The sequence below is a fragment of the Triticum aestivum genome, chromosome 3B (genome assembly GCF_018294505.1).
Source record: "Triticum aestivum cultivar Chinese Spring chromosome 3B, IWGSC CS RefSeq v2.1, whole genome shotgun sequence".
Classification (NCBI taxonomy): domain Eukaryota; kingdom Viridiplantae; phylum Streptophyta; class Magnoliopsida; order Poales; family Poaceae; genus Triticum; species Triticum aestivum.
Genome location: NC_057801.1, coordinates 752,862,327 through 752,877,261, shown reverse-complemented (window position 1 = coordinate 752,877,261; position 14,935 = coordinate 752,862,327).

Here is a 14,935-nt window from a genome sequence, read left to right as displayed (position 1 = left end):
TCCATGCATGCCTCCCGGCAGATCTATCACGCACACGCACACACAGAAACATATCCCCACTCTTATTGATAATATTGCAGTTCTACCCTTAGTTTTTCTAGTAGGCCTCTCCCACCATCTTCGAGATGCAACTCCATCACCCATCCAGCACTCTACCCCTCTCCCTCCCTCTATCTCCTCTCTCTCTCTCTCTGTCCCAACCTATTTCCCGTCCTTCAGTTATGTATGGATGTCAACCGATCTCCCTCAAGACATAGCTGGGTCTCTCCTTCTCAACACATATATGAGTCGTTCTACCTCTCTAGTTAGGCCTCTACCTCCCCTCCCCCCAACCCCCCCCCCCACACACCGATACATCGAGCGCTCTAGTCATGTCTCCCGGCCACACACAAACTTGACCTGTGCCCTCTGACGTTCCGGTAGGTCAGTCACCCTATATCTTTGACTTGCACACACACAATTTCAATGGCTCTCTTCAACAATCTCGCACCTAACCACTTGATCCTCTCTTCGACTCTATCGATATCTATGATCCCTCCCACTTTTCTCGTGGATCGCTCGACCCTCTATATAAGATATGGATAGGCCTCCATTTCACACACATTTCATGCAAATTTTTGTTTGAGATGTCATCGACACATATTCCCACAAATACATTCAGGAAATCACACCCCTGCCCCCAAACAAAAAACACACAAGAACGCACATGCCATATGTCTAGGTTTGTATCTCTCTCACACACACTCACATAGGTTGGAGACGTGCACGAAGAGAAGAGGTGCACACACGGCGCACGTATTCCCGTCTCTTTCCCAACCACACCCGCGCGGGTACACGGTGGAGCTCATTTCTGTACGAAAAGGCAGCCCATGTGGTAATTTTACACGTGTACTGGTTGTCCACTTGATGGAGCATCGTCTACCATAGGTGAACAAACAAATTGCGACTTGACACGTTATGTTAAAAAAGAGGTAAATCATGTAGGGCCTACCTTAGAGGCAAGGCTCTATACACTGGAGTACTTTTGATGTGTCCTGTCAACTTACAAAACAAGGAGAAGCTTGCTTAGTACGCCGTATCGCCTGCCCACGTGCGCGGTGGCTCGCAGGATGAGGTGAAGCTTCTTACGAGTACGCCTTATGCCCGCTCCCTCGCCCACGCGCACAGTGGCTCGTAGGACGAGGAGAAAATTTTACTACTCCCTTCGTTTATTGCTCGTCCCTACCTTGGTTAGAGAGATTATCATATTGTTTGGAATATATGTCCTTTAGTAGATTTCAATATGAACTACTAGTACATACTCCAAACACTCTGATGTATATAGACGTATTTTAGAGTGTAGATTCACTCATTTTGCTCTGTATGTAGTCCATATTGAAATGGACGTAATAGTATGCACTCTCCCTCACCCCTCGACCCTCGCCCATGTGGTGGACGTGCAACAATTCATTCGGTTGTGCTAGGTCAGCCCATAGAAAAAACTGGGAGCAACGTCCCCTCCGTATAGACCCTGCGACTGTTTCCCCCCTCCAGGTGCCGGCGGCGGCGCCGTCCGTGAGGGGGGCCACACCCTGGAGACACATGCCGCCTCTTCAGACATGCCACCACACCACCCGGTTGTGGTAGGTCAGCCCATAGAAACAACTGGGAGAAACGTCCCCTTTGTATAGACCTGATGCGGCTGTTTCCCCCCTCCACGTGCCAGCGACGGCGCCGTTCGTGAGGAGGGGGCATACCTCGGACGTGAGGGGGTCAAACTTCGGAGACGCGTGCGAGGTGTTTGCAACCGCCACAACACTTCTGTCCGCACATATCTGTTTTTGATTTTAATAAAATATAAGGACCTATATTCAAAAGAACATGACGACACATTAGTAACATACTCGAAAAATACAAACTACATATTCTATGGAAAAAAATTCAACGAATCGATAAATAATGTATGTATGCTTAAATTTACACATGGTACATGTAAGTTAATCAAATAAGAATACATATAAGTAGTGGTAGGGGCATAACTATGCAAAAAAATTAATATAACTATGCCAACGACACTACCGTCGGCATAACTGCGGCAGGGGTAGTTGGCCGGCGCGCCGCAGATCAATGATGTGGCGTCTATATCGACGGTGGCAGTCGGCATAGATGATGGTCGGTGTGCCCTGGATCGATGACGTGGCGTGCAAATCTATGCCAATGGCCGCCCGTCTCAGCCGTCGGCATAGATGTTGGTCGGTGTGCCCTGGATCGATAACGTGGCATGCAAATCTATGCCGATGGTCGCCCGTCTCAGCCGTCGGCATAGATTGAACGACGTTAGTCGTCCGTCACGAGAGGGATCGCCGGGCCCGCGGCTATGCCGACGGCTGCTATAGGCATACGTGCAGCTAGGCCGACGGTGCTGCTGTGCTTACGGCGGTCGTCGGCATAGGTCTGGCTAGCCTGACGACCTAGATACGCTGACGACCTGGTCACGGCTATCGGCATAGGGCGGATTAGGCTGATTTGGGCCGTCAGCATACTTTCGGCCATCGTCATAGTGCCCTATTCCGGTAGTGAACTGTGAGTGTGATCCAGGAAAAAAATTCCTCGTCCCCCTTTCTAGTCGCTCAGTGTGTGATCGAGGGGAACCCTGGCCGCTGCCATTGGCCCCCCTCCTGCTCTCCCCCTCCCTCGCTGTCGGTGTCAAAACCGGCGGATCTCGGGTAGGGGGTCCCGAACTATGCGTCTAAGGTTAATGGTAACAGGAGGCGGGGGACACGATGTTTACCCAGGTTCGGGCCCTCTCTATGGAGGTAATACCCTACTTCCTACTTGATTGATCTTGATGATATGAGTAATACAAGAGTTGATCTACCACGATATTATAGAGGCTAAACCCTAGAAGCTAGCCTATGATTATGATTGTTCTTGTCCTACGGACTAAACCCTCCGGTTTATATAGACACCGGAGGGGGCTAGGGTTACACAGAGTCGGTTACAGAGAAGGGAATCTACATATCCGAATTGCCAAGCTTGCCTTCCACGCAAAGGAGAGTCCCACCCGGACACGGGATAGAGTCTTCAATCTTGTATCTTCATAGTCCAGTAGTCCGGCATAAGCATATAGTCTAGCTATCCGAGGACCCCCTAATCCAGGACTCCCTCAGTAGCCCCTGAACCAAGCTTCAGTGATGATGAGTCTGGCGCACAGATTGTTTTCGGCATTGCAAGGCGGGTTCCTTCTCCGAATACTCCAATGTAGATCTTGAACACAAGAATCGTGCCCGGCTCTGCAAAACAAATTCCACACATCACCGTAGAGAGCACAATATTCCACTTGTCTAATCTGCTGACAACTTTCCCATAGCGTGACATCACGCTGTGGCCCGGTCATTATTCGAACCGTTTTCTCAACCTGCTACTGCACATCTTGCGAGGCGGTCTTATTTGCACGTCTTGTCGAATTAGAGATCGTGTCCCCTTATAATGGGATTCTCATCAATACGGGTGTGGGTAACCCAACCTCGCCATTAGCACGGCGCTTGGGGAATAAGCGAATTTCCAGGTCAAGTGGGGAGGCGCACGACCCCAGCTGCCTTTATAAGGAGATAAGGATTCCCCTTTTCACCCACGCCTTCCTCTTTTTCCGCCTATTCTCTCTCGCTTGAGCTGCAACGCCCAAGCATTCGCCTTCTCCGCCCACAAAAGCTCTCCGAGAATGTCCGGATCTGGAGCAGGAGGCAAGTGGATGGCCTCTGCCATCGAGGAGAAGGATATCAACAAACTTCGGGAGGCCGAGTATCTGGCCAAGAAGATCGGCTACCGCCTTCTGACGGCGGGATAGATTGTCCCTACTCTAGAACCCCATGAGAGGGTTGTATTCCTCCCTCACTTTGTTCACGGGCTAGGGTTTCCCCTCCACCCATTCATTCGCGGCATTATGTATTACTATGGGATCGATTTTCATGATCTTTCCCCCAATTCCTTCCTCAACATCTCAACATTCATCGTCGTGTGTGAGGACTTTCTCCGCATCGCTCCACACTTTGGATTATGGCTGAAGATTTTCAATGTGAAGCCCAAGGTGGTGAGCGGTGGGCACGCTGAGTGCGGAGGAGCCATGGTAAGCAAGATGCCCAATGTCACATGGCCATCAGGTACCTTCAATGATTCCGTCAAAGGGTGGCAACAACAGTGGTTCTATGTCACTGAGCCACATGGCACAAAATGGGTCACAGCTCCCGAATTCCGATCCGGAGCTCCGTTGCGGCTTACATCCTGGTCCAAGAAGGGCCTGAACTGGTCTTCGCCAGATGAGTTGGCGGTGCTCCAGGCGCGTGTCAAGGGTATGGAAGACAAGAATATCAAACTTGTCAACGTAGTCCAGGTGATGTTAGTTCGCCGGATTCTCCCTTGTCAACATAGGGCTTGCAAGGTATGGGAATTCTACCCGGCCAAGCACCAGACCCTACTGGGGTTCTATGACTGATCGCACAAAGACATCTGGAAGGTGCTCTTTAAGTCTGGCAAGTCGTGGCCGGATTCAGCCCAGGACCGGGTACCAACTATCCCGACCCACGAGTTCGGTAAGTTTTCGTATGTTGGCAAGTCATATGCTTTATCTGCATAATCCAAGCACTACAAGAAATATGTCAACTAGTGACCTTATGTCAGTGAACCTGGAAGAATTGGTCATAGATCTATGACCATTTCAGACCAATTGGTCAAAAGCTGTTCGGGGGGCTCCAAACCCTAAACCATTGCGACCATTTTGGTCAGAAAGGTCGTAATTTCCTTACACGAAATGGTCATAAAGCAAACAGTGATGGTCTGCTGCCTTATTTCTAGTTTCTAACGACCAATATAGATGGTCATAGCCTTGTAGATTGTGGTAGGTTGTGATGACTAGGCGCCATCTCATCAGTTTTGCCTGTGTCATGTTCATGTGGCAGTTTTTTCCCTAGGTTGTGAAGCAACCTATATTTCTGTTATTCCAAAAATTCCCCAAAAATTCTCATAAATGTCTTGGATCATATGTTCATGAGTTATGTCAAAAAAATTCCTTGCCTAGTTCAAAAATAATTCGAAAATATTCATTTTCCTATTCTGTTTAGAGCAGCACTTTGTGAAGGAAGTACCACTTTGGCATGTCCAAATGGTATCCATTTTCTACAGTGCTTTCCTATGCCCAAATAACCATCCTCCACCAAATGCCAGATCAATCCATTCATTATTTTGAGCCCAGCTTCAACATTCGTATTTATGTCCAATGTGGTACTTTGCAAAGAAAGTACCACCTAGGCTCCTCCTTTTGAGGTGAAAATTTGTGAAGACGGTCTTCTTAGTAACTGATCACCCTCAGCCAAAACTCATGCCCATTAGCCATGTGCATTTCCCGTACCGCAAATCAAACACTTGGCTGCTTATTCATGTTTGAGCATCGATTGGTCTCCTCGTGAGAATCTTATGTTGTGATTTTCTTCCTAGCACCTACCTAGGGAGTGCCCAACCCACTAGACATGCCTAGGCCTCCCAAAACACATGGCAACGCCACGGTCACGCGGTGACCACGCGACGGGCATGCGAGTTTACGCGCTCTAGAGTTGGGGCCCTCGGCCACCATCCAAACCTTGATGTCTCGCCATCAAACCATATATTTCTGATTAAATAGATACTTATTTACCTAGAAATGATTTTTGGAAAAAATAAAGAGCAAACTATGAGGCATCTGCAGTTCAAATTTGACCCGCTTCTAGTTGAATCGACGGGAATTTCTCTTTTTCACCAGAGGTGGATCAAAACTTTTGACACCCAACCATTTTGTCAATTGTGCATTAAATATGGCCTAGTATTTTATAAAATTGATTAGGTCCAATTTTGAAACTAATATATGGTAGGTCCTTCACAAAAAAACTCATTTCGGGCACTTGAAAAATGGAAAATGAATTTTTTGTGCAAAGAAAATGAAAAGTCTCTTAGGCAAAATTGTTTGTAATTCCAAGATGCACCCTTGTGCACAATATGAGATCATTTGAATAAACTATGCCATGAATGTGGCCATAAGATTGATCATTTGGCTTTAAAGCCATGAATCTTCACACTTGATAGCTCATTTCTGAGAACACTTTTCTAAAATAATTACCATATTACAAGTTTATTATTTTTCCTAGAAACTTGGTCACATATAATGACACAATGCGAAGGTTTTCCAATTTTTTGAATTTTTTATGCCCGTTTCAAAATACGGTCAAAACGACGGGCTTGACCATTCCTATCTAGTGGTTGAATCTTGGATTTTTTTTGGTGTTTCTCTAATTAAATAGATACTTATGTACATAGAAATGATTTTTGGAAAAAATAAAGAGCAAAGTACGAGGCAGCTGCAGTTCAAATTTGACCCGCTTCCAACTGAATCGACGGGAATTTGTCTTTTTACCAGAGGTGGATCAAAACTTTTGACACCCAAATTTTTTGTCAATTTTGCATTAAATATGGCCTAGTATTTTATAAAATTGATTACGTCCAATTTTGCAACAAATATATTGTAGGTTCTTCACAAAAAAACTCATTTCGGGCACTCGAAAAATGGAAAATGAATTTTCCGTGCAAAGAAAATGAGAACTCCCTTTGGCAACATTGTTTGGAATTCCAAGATGCACCCTTGTGCACAATATGAGATCATTTGAACAAACTATGCCATGAATGTGGCCATAAGATTGATCATTTGGCTTGAAAGCCATGAATCTTCACACTTGATAGCCCGTTTCTGAGAACACTTTTTTTAAATAATTACCATATTACAAGTTTCTTATTTTTCTTGGAAGCTTGGTCACATATAATGACACAATGCGAAGGTTTCCCAATTTTTTGAATTTTTTGAATTTTTTATGCCCGTTTCAAAATGCGGTCAAAACGGCGGGCTTGACCGTTCCTATCTAGTGATTGAATCTTGGACTTTTTTGGTGTTTCTCTGATTAAATAGATACTTATGTACCTAGAAATGATTTTCGGAAAAAATAAAGAGCAAACTATGAGGCAGATGCAGTTCAAATTTGACCCGCTTCCAACTGAATCGACGGGAATTTGTCTTTTTCACCAGAGGTGGATCGAAACTTTTGACACCCAACCATTTTGTCAATTGTGCATTAAATATGGCCTAGTATTTTATAAAATTGATTAGGTCCAATTTTGCAACAAATATATGGTAGGTCCTTCACAAAAAAACTCATTTCGTGCACTCGGAAAATGGAAAATGAATTTTCTGTGCAAAGAAAATGAAAAATCCCTTAGGCAACATTGTTTGAAATTCCAAGATGCACCCTTGTGCACAATATGAGATCATTTTAACAAACTATGACATGAATCTGGCCATAAGATTGATCATTTGGCTTGAAAGACATTGATCTCCACACGTGATAGCTCGTTTCTGAGAACACTTTTTCAAAATTATTGTCGTATTACAAGTTTGTTATTTTTCCTGGGAACTTGGCCGCATATAATGACACAATGCGAAGGTTTTCCAATTTTTTGGTTTTTTTTGAATTTTTTATGCCCGTTTCAAAGTGCGGTTAAAACGGCTGGATTGACCATTCCTAGCTAGTTGTTGAATCTTGGAAAACTTTTGATGTTCCTCTGATTAAATAGATACTTATGTACCTATAAATGATTTTTGGAAAAAAATAAAGAGCAAACTATGAGGCAGCCGCAGTTCAAATTTGACCCGCTTCCAGGTGAATCGGCGGAAATTTTTCTTTTTCACCAGAGGTGGATCAAAACTTTTTACACCCAAGCATTTGGTCAATTGTGCATTAAATATGGCCTAGTATTTTAGAAAAATGATTTGGTCCAATTTTGCAACAATTATTTGGGAGGTTCTTCACAAAAAAACCTCCTTTTGGGCACTCGAAAAATAGAGAATGTTTTTTCGTCTAAAGAAAATGAAAACTTCTTTAGGCAAGATTGTTTGCCATTCCAATATGCACCCTTGTGCACAATATGAGATCATTTGAACAAACTATGCCATGAATGTGTCCATAAGATTGATCATTTGGCTTGAAAGCCATTGATCTGCACACATGATAGCTCGTTTGTGAGAACACTTTTTTAAAATTATTGCCGTATTACAAGTTTTTTATTTTTCCTGGGAACTTGGCCGCATATAATGACACAACGCGAAGGTTTTCCAATTTTGTGATTTTTTTTGAATTTTTTATGCCCGTTTCAAAATGCGGTCAAAACGGCGGGCTTGACCTTTCCTAGCTAGTGGTTGAATCTTGGAAAACTTTTGATGTTTCTCTGATTAAATAGATATTTATGTACCTAGAAATGATTTTTGGAAAAAATAAAGAGCAAACTATGAGGCAGCCGCAGTTCAAATTTCACCCACTTCCAGCTAAATCAGCGGAAATTTGTATTTTTCACCAGTGGTGGATCAAAACTTTTTACACCCAACCATTTTGTCAATTGTGCATTAAATATGGCCTAGTATTTTAGAAAAATGATTTGGTCCAATGTTGCAACAATTATTTGGGAGGTCCTTCACAAAAAAACCTCCTTTTGGGCACTCAAAAAATGGAAAATGGATTTTTCGTTCAAAGAAAATGAAAACTTCCTTAGTCAACATTGTTTGCCATTCCAATATGCACCCTTGTGCACAATATGAGATCATTTCTTTGAATTATTCATGTGAAAAAGTAGAAAATGACCCCCCCCCCCGCCCTAAAAACTCATTTCTCATAACAATTTTAAAAAGATATTTGTCTTATTCCAATTCCAAGTTTGTTAGTTTTCCTAAAAACTATGTCAGATTTGGTTACACAATGAGAATGTTTCTTTTTGAATTTCTCATATGATAAAATTGTTTCTATGATTCAACACCTTTTTTGGAAAAATATGGTTTAACACCTTATTTTTAGTCGATTGTGATCAATTTAGAAGGTCATAATGTATACTGGGTTCTGATTGGTCCTTGGACATGTCACGCGGATCGTGCTCAAACTCCGTCGGAAGCTCTCGGATCCGACGGCAGCCCTTTCTCCCTCACCACCCTCCCCCTTTTTGTCTCAAAAAAAGAAAAAAGAAAACTCTCTCACCCTCTCACCCCACGAACCCTAGCGCTCCCTCTCCCTCATGCGCTCCCTCTCCCCTCGTCTCCCACATCGCCGCCGCCATCCCGCCAATCCCACCCCTCCCTGGTTCAGATCCGACCCCGCCGCCCGCACCCGCGCTCCTCCTCGCCTCCCAGAGGACGTCCGCCGCTCTTCCTCCGCCAGTCCCGGAGGCCTCTGTCGGCGCCCTCCTCCGTAGGGCCACTGCGCTTGTCCCTCCCGCCGCAGGGGACAACATCCGGCAGCGCCTGCGCCCGCAGCTGCCGGCCAACTACTTCGGCAACACCATCGTGCGAGACCTTGTGACGGTGCGCGTGGGGGACGTGCTGTCACAGCCGCTGGGGTTCGTGGCGGAGCGGATCAAGTGCGCGGTGGCGCGGGTGGACGACGCGTTCGTGTGCTCCGTCATCGACTACCTGGAGCTAGAGTCTATTGGTACCCCCTTCGTCTCAAGGTAGGACCTACCCAATTCGACCCCCCTTCTCTGTGGATTTGATTTGGCGCTGCTTGACAAACCTTCTATTGGTGCTACGCAGCGCATGGCCATGGCTGCCTGCCTTCAGTCCCTGGCCACGGGGCTTCTCCAGTAAGCGCGTCCTCTCAGCGAGCGGATCTTGCACCTCAGACCGATGGTCTCTATCGTCATGGCGGAGGACTTATACCTTCAAGGCCACTATGGGTTTCTGAGTGCGCCTATGGACCTCGTACCAATAGGGTATTTTCACTTCATTTCCTCTTATGAATGGTGCAGATCCGGTTCGTCCTAGTTATTGGGGAAGTAACCTGAACGGTTCTGCTGTAGGTCACCGTCTTTGGACGAGGTGCTTCGCGAGGCTAGAAGAGGTTTTTTGCATCTGTATCTCCCGACGAGCTTCGCTTGGCCTTGCCATCGTTCTTTGATGAGGTGAGCCCTCTTCCATTTGCACCATAGGAAAATTAGCTAGCTATGAATGATTGGAGTGCTGCCTAGATATAGTGACATGCGGAATTTGTTGGACTGAGACCCATGGGCAAGGCACGTGCTGTAGATAGGAATGGCCGTATCTGGCTATTTGATAGGGCCCCTTGATCTGGTGACCTGCCATGTGGAAGACATGCACTATTTGATAGCAACAATTTCCTCACAACAGGTTTTGGATTGGCAACAATTTATTTATCATAATGCACCCAGCAGTCATATATATTATTGGTGCTGAATTGGCTAACTAGAAGCCACTGTTTGATAGAAGAACATCTTTGTTCTTCTGATGGTTCTCACTCTGTTTGGTAACAGACTCTGCTTTAGGAAAGTCTCACAGTACAGTACTACTAGTAGATAAGATACTCCTTAAACTTTGGATCAAGTAAACTGTCTCATATATTTTATGCTCCTCAAACTTCACAGTACAATACTACATTGTTATGCTCCTCAAACTTCATAGTACAACACTACATTGTTATGCTCCTTGTCGGTGTCAAAACCGGCGGATCTCGGGTAGGGGGTCCCGAACTGTGCGTCTAGGCGGATGGTAACAGGAGACAAGGGACACGATGTTTTACCCAGGTTCGGGCCCTCTTGATGGAGGTAAAACCCTACGTCCTGCTTGATTGATATTGATGATGTGGGTATTACAAGAGTAGATCTACCACGAGATCAAGGAGGCTAAACCCTAGAAGCTAGCCTATGGTATGATTGTTGTAATGGTTGTTGTCCTACGGACTAAAGCCATCCGGTTTATATAGACACCGGAGAGGGCTAGGGTTACATAGAGTCGGTTACAATGGTAGGAGATCTACATATCTGTATCGCCAAGCTTGCCTTCCACGCCAAGGAAAGTCCCATCCGGATGCGGGACGAAGTTTTCAATCTTGTATCTTCATAGTCTTGGAGTCCGGCCGATGATGATAGTTCTGCTATCCGGACAGCCCCTAATCCAGGACTCCCTCAGTAGCCCCAGAACCAGGCTTCAATGATGACGAGTCCGGCGAGCATATTGTCTTCGGCATTGCAAGGCGGGTTCCTTCTCCGAATAGTTTGTAGAAGACTGTGAACACCAGGATAGTGTCCAGCTCTGTAAAATAAATTCCACATACCACCGTAGAGAGAATAATATTCACACAAGTTCAATCTGCTGACGCATTTGGTGGCGTGAAGTCACACCACTACCAAGCTTTTACCTGAATCGTTTTTATTATACCACCTCAGCTCGTTTAGTTTCCTTGGCACGTTTTGTCGAAGCAGAGATCGTGTCCCCCTTATTCTGGGATTCTCATCAATACAGACGTGGGTAACCCAACCGCGCCATTAATTGCGGCGCTTGGGAGAAAAGCGAGTTTTACCAGGCTGGTGGAGACGCACAATTTTTCCTGCCCATATATAGGGGATAAGGATCCACCTTTTTACCTACGCCTTCTTCCTCCTTTGGTTATCCATCTCCGCACACTTGAGCTCCAGCGCCCAAGCCCGCAAATCTCACCTCGACCTTCTCCAGCCATGTCCGGAGGGGGAGGCAAGTGGATGGCCTCCTCCGTTACGGAGGGGCACATCGAAAGGTTCCACGGCGCCGGATACCTGTCCAGCGACATCGAGCACCGGCTCCCCGACAAGGGGCAGCTCATCCCCACCCCCAGGCCCCATGAGAGGGTGGTTTTCCTTCCCCATTTCCTCCACGGACTGGGCTTTCCACTTCACTCCTTTGTCCGGGGGCTCATGTTCTACTACGGCCTAGATTTCCATGATCTGGGGCCGAATTTCATCCTCAACATCTCGGTGTTTATCGTCGTGTGTAAGGCCTTCCTCTGCATCCAGCCCCACTTCGGCTTGTGGCTCAAGACCTTCAACGTCAAGCCGAAGGTAGTGAAGGGGAATCAGGCGGAGTGCGGAGGCGCCATGGTGGGCAAGATACCCAACGTCATCTGGCTCGAGGGCGCCTTCGTGGAAACCATCAAGGGATGGCAATCGGGGTGGTTCTACATCACCGAGCCGCGTGACCCTAAATGGGTAGCGGCCCCCGAATTCAGATCTGGAATCCCCACACGGCTCACCTCTTGGAAGGAGAGTGGCCTGACTTGGGGTGATTCGGAGGAGCTGACCGGACTCCAAGCCTGCATCTAGAAGCTGGTGAACAAGAAGCTCAAGCTTGTCAACGTGGTCCAAGTCATGCTCATCCGCCGGATTCTCCCGTGCCAACAACGGGCCTTTAAATTGTGGGAGTTCAATCTGGCACAGCACCAAACCTTGAGCGGGCTCTTCGACACTAGGTACGAAGATGCCTGGAAGGTGCTTTTTAAGGGCGCCGAGGCTCCCGCATCCGCTACCGAAGATCGCGGATTTCGCTCGCAGCGTCAGGCTGATGAGGTAAGTGATTCCACCCTTTACAGGACACTTGTTTTCCATAATTTGACCCTATGCAGGATCTGATCTCCCCTTTCCTTTGACAGGACTGGCTGAAGAAGGCCGAGCAGACCAACTGTCCGGCCCCCTTGCCAGAAGACCCAGTAGATGCCTGTCTAGCGGGGCTGCTGGTTCCGGCACCCCATGTGGTGCCGGAGAAGAAGGCCAAGAAGGAGGCCACGGGTACTCGAAAGAGTTCCCGTTTTCAGGTGTCCGATGACTCCGAGGCGGACTCCTCCCCCGAGGACGAGAAGGAGAAGAAAAAGGCCCCTCCCCCAGCGGGGGGAGGGAAGAAAAGGAAGGCCTCCCCAGCTGGGGAGGCCGAAGGGTCCAAGAAGGGAAAGGCTCTTCCCCCGGACTGTTCCGCCAACACCGGTGATGACGACAAGGATTGGCCCCCAAGGACCAAGCCCCTGGCGAAATCGTAAGTATCCGGACTCCCGAATGACTTCAAGATTTTTCTTTTTCCCACTTGGTGTCTTTCTAACGCTGCATACAACCCTGTAGTCTGCCCAAGGACAATCGTCCCGCTTCGTCGAGCGGGTCCTTAGACTCGTCGAACGTGAACAACACTTCACTTCCAGCCGCCTCCTCTCCCCGCGACGCTGACGACGTCGAGATGGGATCCTAGAGAGGGACCTATCCGGAGGAGGAGGACCCGGAGGTGGCACAGGGCGACCTCCCGGACTTCGCGCCGGACTCCACAACGGAACTCGTAGTGGTTCCGGAGTCCGGTGGGCGGTCCCTTCATAATAAGGGCAAGACCGTGGCGCCGGCGGCCTCCGTCCAACCGGAGGCGCCGGATAACTTGTTGGAGGCGCTCAACGGCGCTTCCATCGAGGAAGGACACCGCACTGTCATGAGTGCGGTGATTAAGAAGGTCCAGCTCGCCAAAACGGGCTGACCGAAGCCTGCAGCAGCCTTCTATCAGGCTTCGAGGTAAGAATGTTAATATGTAAAATAGTACCACATAGACAGTAGCCCCTGATGCTCGGTTCGGTGTTCGGAAAGAAAAGCCGGACTGTGGATCTAAAAAGATATATGCAGGAGTCATAAAAAATATGTCAATATGGGATTGCAGGCTACGCTGCTGACCTCCGCCGCATTGACTATGGAGGTCAATGCTTTGAAGCAAAACCTCGAGCGGTCCGAGAACGAGCTCGGCCGTGCCAAGAAGCAGCTCGAGGACAAAGAAGGTGAGTAGCACCTTATTAAAAATGTACCTTACAGAAAAGGATTTGGTTGCAAGAAAAATGACAAGGATAAGTGGGTATTGCAGAAGCCACAGACGAGGTGGCGACCCTGAAGGAGGCGGTGTCCGTGGCCGAACGTAACACGGCCGCGGAGCGCACCAAGCGAGAAAAGCATGAGGCGTGGGTGGCGGAGGTGCAGCAAGAGCTCCAAGCTCTCATGAAAAAACATGAGAGTTTGGAGCGTGACTTGAAGACTCGAGAGTCCGAGCTTGCATCGGCTCTTGAGAGTGCCAAAGCCGCTAAGGCCGAAGCCCACAAGGCCCTTCAGGAGATTGAGGCGTTGAAGAAAATAGCGGTGGGTAAGGCATTTTTCATGCAAAGCAAGCATGTGAATGTAAATTACCTGTTACTTACCCGAATTCAGAGCTCTCCAGGAGCGTTCGCAGATCTGCCCCGGAGCATGTCCGATGCTGCCGCTTTCTACAAGGCCGAGGAGGGGAGCTCGACGGAGAAGGTCTTCTGGTCTCAGTATGCTGAGGCCGGACATCCGGTGCCCCTTAGCGACCAGCTGAAGCAGCTGGTCGAGCTCCACAAGGTGGCCGAACAGGCCATGAAGGGCCTCATAGTTCGGCTGTGGCCCAATGAGGCCGTGCCTGGGAGCTACTTCGGCCTGGTGCGGCGGTTGGTGGATGCGTGTCCATGGGTGGCGGTCATCAAGTGATCCGCCTGTATTGAAGGTGCCCGTCGGGCCGTTGCCCGTGCTAAGGTGCACTGGGGCAAGATGGATGCTGAGAAGCTTGTGACGGACGCGCCACCGCCGGGCAAGGAGTATCGCACGCCCGAGATGTATTACAAGAGTGTCCTAAAGGGTGCCCGCACTATTGCGGGTGATTGCTCCAATAATGTGATATTTGAGTAGACTCGTATTTTGTTATCCTGTGCGCAGAAAACTTTGTTCGTATGCGCTAAGCAACGCTTGTTTATTTAAAATATTACCTTCTGTTCGGCTGTTTATCAAATCTGAGAGATGGCAAGTCGTCGGCTTCAGCCCCCATGCCACGAGTGATGGGGTGTTCGGGATAAATTTGAGCACTCTTGTTCCCATATTTGGGTCCATCTAGGGAGGCGCTCAACATGAAGAACTAGGCAACCGGACTTATAATGCTTGAACACTCTCACTTAGCCATAGAATTCTATAATTTTCAATTTCGGCGAAGCCCCTAGTGTTCGGAAGGCCGAATTCGGGGCTCTATTCACGCCTTGGCCGGACAAAGTCGGCT